Raw genomic sequence first — 7,854 nt, 5'->3', positions numbered from 1 at the left:
TGAATGGGGGTTGGAAGACATGCATCACACACACGCACGCTTATTACAACAATTGGGCCCTCTCGAATGAGGGACCAAATAGGAAGCCAACTAGCTAATCTAAGCTAATTAAACTAATTATTACAACACAATTAATTAACTAATCCTAGTTAACTAATTATTACAAAATAAATTGAAATAGCTAATGCATTAACTATTAAGGTACAAAACAACGCAAAAGCTAGCTATCTAAGCATGGCAGTTAAGGAAAGCAGTAAAGCAGGAGGTTCTCAGAGGGAGAAGACTGAATGCATGGTCGCCTCGTTCGGAAATCCAATGCGATGCCCCGATTTGCCTCTGTTTTCATTTGTCCTCAGAAACTTGCACCAAGCTCCAGAAAGCTAAAACTTCACCTTAGGAATCCTGTGGGAGGGTGGCCGACCACTTTTGGTCTCTGCAACCACCTACCTACCACTTTCTTTGTTGAAAGCTAGAAAAAGTGGTCAGCCAGCTAGTTTTTCTGGCTGGCCGACCAGTTGTTGCTGCTGAATTCTAGTTTGCTGCAACAGAGAGTAAGAAAGGGCATGGCAATGTATTTGCAAGATATGTGTGCACAACCACCCTCCCTATCATGTCATGAACTCAAGGAAGTGTGGTTCTCGACCCTCAGGCCACCAATCACGCATTTCAATGCATGATGGCCGAGAGGCGAAGTTGCACAATTCAATGTAAAATGAATGCACAAGTAAACACATAAAGCCTAAAACTCTGTCATGTATGATCAAGAACATCGGCGACCGAGAATTGAGGCACGTTTCATCACTTTAAGTATAAAACGCCCCTCGTTTTCCGTGTTTGGACTAACGCCTATTCCAAACAACAATGCAACACATAACATGGCATAAACAATGTGACTCAAGCATGCAAACATGCAATATGACTTAAGCATGCAAACATGCAATGCAACATGAACAACCTAACAAGGCTAATGGCATGCAAACAATGCTAATGCATGCATACTCAATGCAAGACAACATAAGCATGCAACAACTAGCATGCATAATGCAAATGAACATGGCATACACAAATTCAATGAACCTCATGGCATACTCAATGCAATGACTATCATGGCATACTCAATGCAATATGATCATGGCATATACAATGCGAATCAAGAGCATGGCATGCACAATGCCAACAATAACATAACATGCATGATGCGATGTAACATGGCATACACAATGCTCAATGGACTTAAACTAAAATGGATAGACCTCAGCCATGTCCAAAATAGAGGCCATAGCACCAAAACAAAGGCACCAAAAGGCAAGGCATGCATGCACAATGCATTGGCCAACCAAGTAGGCCTAAGAGCACAACCCTGAAGAAGGCTCAAAGAGTGACAAACATAGAAGTGTAACAACACTAAATGCACTAAAATTAAGTAAGAAATGATGCCAAATCATTCAAACAAAGTAAGCATAGCATGCAAAGGTCCTTAAAACATGAACCTAGTAAAGAGGACTACAAAGGGAGCATACAATATATGGCACATATGCATGAACCAACCATGGATAGAGCTGAAATAGGTCAAAACAATAACCAAAGATGGAGGCTCAAAGGCCTAGGTAAGATGGCATACATGCTAGGCCATGAACTAGGCAAGAATGCACAACACTCAAAGATACTTAAAGAGTGAATGAAGTAGGAACATAAGCATGCTATAAGCTCTTAAATGAAATATTAAATGATGCCAAATCATCTAAATAGCTCAAAGATAGCATGCATAAGCCAACAAAACACAAAGCTAGTAAGGCCAATTGCACTACAGCTATACAAAGCATGAAGCATGTGACCAAGGCAACCCAAAATAGTCCTAGATCATGTCAAAATGATACTAAAACATGCATGGAAGAAAGCCAAAACAAGCTAGCATGAAGGGCATAAGGCATGATGCATGCAAGGCATATAAGGTGGATCACACTACACCTATTAAGACCAAGCATGGGATGACTTAACCAGAAAAATTAAAAGTTATATCATGGCAAGATAACCCCAAATAAGCACTGAAATGATGGCTCGCAAGCTAAGGCATGAAGGCATACGCAATGGTTCATGTTAAGGCATAAGGGGCCAACCCTCCAACGCATTGAATGGATAATAAATGCAAGTGCATGAGCATGAAACATGGACTAAAATCTCATAACAAATGATGCCAAATCATTCAAATAGTCCAAGTAAAGCATGCTAATGGACTTGGGGCACAAAGCTAACAAGCTAGATTGAACCATGGCTATACAAAGCAAGTCATGCATGGTCAAAACAACCAAAATCAGAGCTAAGGCATGTTAAAACATGGACAAAAGTTTCACGAAGTTAAGCTAAAAGCATGCTAGAATGACATGTTAAAGCATGATGCATGTTAGGCTATTTTTATGGAAATGCACTACAAGTGCATGGAGCATGCAAGGGCCGACCAAACCAAACCCTAACAGAGGTATGACATGGAAAAACATCACCAAAAACATGCTGAAATGGAGTCAACATAAGCTAGAATGACATGCTACCTCATGAAGCATACAAGACTAATGCGTGTGATTTATACTACAAGTGTATAAGGCATGCAAGGGATGACCAAACCAAGCAAAAACAGTGGTAAGCCTCAGCAAAATAACCACAAATATATGCTAAAAACAAGCTTAAAACACATGCTCAAACATGAGGCACATGAAGCAAGTAAACAAGACACAAGGAGAGGGGATGACCCTATCCTATTTAGGACTCCAAAACCACCTTTCCACCACTAAAAATCCTCTGGATTCCAGTGGTAGAAAAGTCATGCAAAGGCAACAATAAGAGCCTAAAGGGATGGCTCAAAATAAGGCCTAACAAGGCCTAAGAAGGGGTAGATCACCCCCAACGAAAAAGTGACCTTAAACAAACTTTTTAAGCACACAAAAATAGAAATTTTTCTAGTTAAGAGTTAAGCTTAAAAAAGTATGCAAGAAGGGCTAAAAGCTTAAGCAAGAATGGGGGATTTAAGGGTTAAAGGCTCACCCTTGAAGACCTTCTTTACTACTGCAACTCCAGCAACCTCTTTGAGCTCAAACTAGCCCAAGAACTTCAAGAACAACCTCAAGAAGCCTCAGCAACACAAGCAAGGTGTTTGAGTGTGTGTTTGTGTACAAAAGTATGACAAATCTACACTTTTAAAGCATAAAAATGAAGTAAAGGGCAAGATATATACAAAACTATATCTATATGTCTTAAGGCAATTTTTCTGAACCTAGAGGAGGGAGGAGGAGCCTCCCTTTTATAGAAACGAAAAGGCAAAGCTTCTCCAAGAAGCTAAGGGCCAAGGCAATCCCTTCATACACGTGTATGGAGGATGGCTCTGGTGCCCTCCAACTGTGCCAGCTGGAGGAAAATATCTCCAAAAAGGTGCCAAAAAGCAGCCGACCACTTAAGTGGTCGGCTAGCTACTTTTTCTGGTCGGCTAGCCACTTCAAGTGGTCTCCCAGAACAACAACTGGTCGGCCAAGGTGGGAGAGAGTCCAGAGGATGAAAACAAACAAATGATGTGGTGGCCGACCACTTTTGATGGTCCCAAGATCAAGGAGACCAGTTGTCAGACCAGAAAACTGGCTGGCAGGAGGAAAAGTGGTCTCCAAGGGGAAATACTGGTCTCCCACCCTCGTACCACCTTCTAAACAAGGAAAACAAGGTTTGTACAAAAAATAAACCAAAACGGATGCAAGATGAAAGTTCGGAAGGCAAAGCGCGCAGCCGGGAGCCTTGAAAACTAGTTGACAAGCACCAAAAGTGGTTTACGACCACAAAAGTGGTCTCCCAAACCACAATGGCCCTCTAGGCCAAGGAAATAAGGTGTGGTTCAAAAACCACGCCAAACGGAGAACGTTAAGCGGTCCCGAGACAAGACGTGCGGCCGAAGGCTCCGAAAATCAGAAACTAGTCTCTAAATGGGAAAAGTGGCCTACGACCACAAAAAGTGGTCTAAGACCACAAAAGAGTGGTCTACAAGACCTCTCCCTCCCTCAGGCAAGGAAAACCAGACTTGGTCCGCAAACCGAGCTGAAGCACAAAGAGTTCAGAGGCCCGGGGGCAAGGCACTCGACCAAAACTCCGGAAACTCGGAACGAGCACAACATGCGCTATCAACGAGCGCTCAATCGATGACATCTGAGTCTTAAGGTCAGTCAAAAATAGGGTGTCTACAGAGGGGTTTTCAAAATGGGTTCTTCTATATGATTATAGGTTTGTAAATTTGGTTGAGTTATGATAAAGTGGTGGATTTTATCCTTGGAATGGATTTATAAAGAAAAGGGGATTTGCCCTAAATTGCGGATATTTGATTTTGTAAAAAAGAAAAGGAAATTATAGCGATCCCGGTTGTCCCTTTACTATTCTGTTGTATTTTGGACTCGGTTCCGTGGAGTTGGTAGTTGTATCCATCTTGTTATCGTCCTTTAATTCCATTTGTTTGAGTTTTAGGATGTGTTGGGCATGTTTCGAATAGGTGGGTTGAACCTTGGTCTATAATCTTGTTGCCAGGTTTTTGGTCGTTCCGCTCGAGCGGAGATTGCACACTCCCAGTATTTCGTATCCCTGCAAAACTTCTGCAGGTGTGATTTTTGCGCTTGAGCGGTCGCGCTTGAGCAGGTACTCTGGCGCTCGAGCGGGTAGTACTTTTTGGTGTAAGTTCTGGGAGGGAGAAATCTACGCTCGAGCGGATGTACTTTATTCTTGTGTCTTGGCGCTCGAGCGGGCCTTATTGTGCTCGAGCGTACCTAGTTTTTGTTCTTGACGCTCGAGCGTTGTGTTCTCCGCTCGAGCGGGAATGTCGTATATCAGTTGGCAGCTGGGCATTTTAAAATCACTTTTTACATTCTCTCTCTCTTTTTTACTTTCTAAAAAGATATTTTGAGAGCTCCTCTCTCTAGAAACTCTCTTCTCTCTAGGGTTTGATCTAGTTAGAGTGTCTCACTATCCTCCGGCCTTTGTAAAAAGTGTGTTGATCGTCGAGGGCTCCATTTTGATCCGTGGATCTTTGAGTTTGGAGCATTTTGGTTTTCTTCAACTTCCCCGTTTGAGCTCTAACTTCGAGGTAGGGATATCCTACTCCTTCTCATGAGTTTTGTCTTTGAGTTTTAGTATTTTGATGAGTTGGGGGTTGTTGGGTAATTTTGAGAAAGTTTGGGCCTTTGTGTAATTTTACAAAAATTGGGGTTTTGTTTATATAAACTTATATGCATGTTTGGCATAGAGAAATGAGATTAATATGGGATTATTGGTGAAAATGGAACCTTAGGGTTGTGATGTTAATTATGAGAAATGTTCTAATTACATTGATAAATTATTTGGTATAATTAATTTGAAGAAAAGAGGAATTAAGTTGAGAATGTTGGAATTGGATGTGTATTGGATTAAAGGGTGTAGTAGATTCGTTCATCGCTCACCTAGTTGAAATGTTGATTATATATCCATTTGGTGCATTTATTTTCAGTATAGAAATAACTGCTTTGGGCTATCGGTAGAGGATAGTCTTGATTGTTGTAGACACTGCATGATGATTAGGCAAACTAAAACTAATCGATTGAGTATGCTATTGAGTATAGCGACTGGAATAATACATTAATTCTATGTATTGATTGATTGTATATGACCTATGTTTATATACATGTGTTGTGTGGGAGGAGATAGGGGATATATTCCACCGTTTAGGGGAAGATAGGGGATGGACCTCTAAATCGGATTTTGTGTGACATTGATACAGCGCTACAATGTGTATCAGGTGTTGATTATGGAAGTGTTTGAATTGATTTGATATAGCACTAAAATGTATATCGTTATCAATTGAGGAGTATAGAAGTGATTCTATGTTATGTTGATACAGCACCGAAATGTGCATCTTTCGCAAAGTGTGAAATGGTTTATGTGTTATTGATACACCATAAAAATGTGTATCCCTCATGAATTTCGAAAGTGTTTTAAAGATGAGTCTAAATCTCATTAAGATATGTGGCTAGGTGTTGAACCTTGTTTTCAAACTCAAAGTTGGAAAGACATGGGAAATAAATTATAACATGGACTTAATGTCATGAAACCGAAATGTAATGTATGTGGATGTAGTTGTGTTGACCATCTATCAATTGCTAATCTTTTAGTCATTGTTCATGGCTAGTTTAGTGTATTTCTACTGGGCTGTGGCTCACCCTTTATGGGACATCATTTTCAGGTACAGGTAGCATGCCACCTCCAAGGACATAGCTTGGGAGGCTAGAGGCAGACAGACTGCTTTGTTATTTGCTTTCTTTTGATGTATTACATGTAAATTCAAGCCAAGGGCTTAATATGTATTGACTTAGCACTCTTTTTTTTGTAACCAAGTGTTAACTTGGAAAGCTGTAAGCCCGTAGGGCATTTGCTTTTGTTGTTAACATGTAATACTTTTGTAAAGAACTACTCTGATGAATAGAAGAATATTTATCTTTCATACCAATGCATGTCTAAGTTGATGAGTTTTAATGTTATTATTTTGAGGGTGTTACAGAAATAATGTTGGATTTTATGAAATTAAAACGATGATGACGATGGTGGTGGAGTCAGATATGTATTATCGCTCCCAATCTTGAAATCTTGAAATTTTAGAAAGTTTATTTTTATTGGAAATTATCTATCTGTTTAGAGATATCTATTTTAGGCTATCGGTGAAGGATAATTATGATTGTTGTAAAAATTGTATGAAAATTAGGAGAATTAAAACTAATTTCTCATCCATTTGCATTGAGTATTGTTGCATATTTAACACATTGAAAATGTATATCAATTTGAGAAAAATGAGTGAATACCTTGGTAAATCTACGTATGGGGTGTGGTTGTGGTATTATTGTTGGCCAGTGTATCCTTGATGAAATTTCATAAACCCGCTCAGTTAGGTACCGAGCCTTCCGGTTATATCGGTAAAAATGACAATTGGTAGTGCTTGTATAGACTACTTGTTGATACGTACCTAGAGATTCCCAGTGTTGTATCCACTGCCTTGTTTTCTATTGCAAAGGAAATGATTTCATGAATTGTGATGTAAACCAGGTATTGCATGGTTTTGAAAAGAGATATAAATGTTTTGGCACAAGCATTACATATGCATTCACCTTATAGCTAGGGATGCAATAATGGCCCGGCTCGGCCCATCCGAGCCCAGGCTTGGGCTAGCCTAAGCGGGCCTCGCTGACTCCCTCCTTTTTAGTAGGCCGAGCCATCCCATGGGCCAAAAAGTGGGGCCTAAGTCTAAGCCCAAGCCCACTCATAATAGAGCCTAGGGCCTGGGCCACGAGCCGGGCCTAGTCAAGCTCTTTTTTTTATATTAAGAATAAAAAATAAAAAAAAAATAATTATACTACAATATTTTAGTTCAGATTAATGAGATGTTTTGTTTGGTTATGTTTCATGGTGATATTTAAATTTAATTATGTATGACATATGTTTTTTTAATTAAGAACTTATAACTAAAAGAGTATGTAATTATGTAATTTTTTTTTTCTTTCGAAATGAATAATTTTATATATATAAAAATGAAACTTTCAATATCACAATATTAAATTATTTATATAACATTTATTGAATAAATAATTTTTATTTCAAAATGAAAGAAAATATTACAAAAACTAATACTATCAAATAAAATATGTGTAGATTATTGATGATGATAGAGTAATTGCATCACTATAGATCAAGTACATTCCAACTAGGTTGGCACCTACTAGCCTACCAATCATTTGCATTATACTCCACCTCAATAATCTAATACAAAAAATAATTGAAATGAAATAGTAAAAAATAAATTGTTGATCAATC

This window comes from Camellia sinensis, chromosome 15 (assembly GCF_055761805.1).
Source record: "Camellia sinensis isolate YWXY chromosome 15, ASM5576180v1, whole genome shotgun sequence".
NCBI classification, from domain to species: Eukaryota; Viridiplantae; Streptophyta; class Magnoliopsida; order Ericales; family Theaceae; genus Camellia; species Camellia sinensis.
This window is presented reverse-complemented; position numbering follows the sequence as displayed.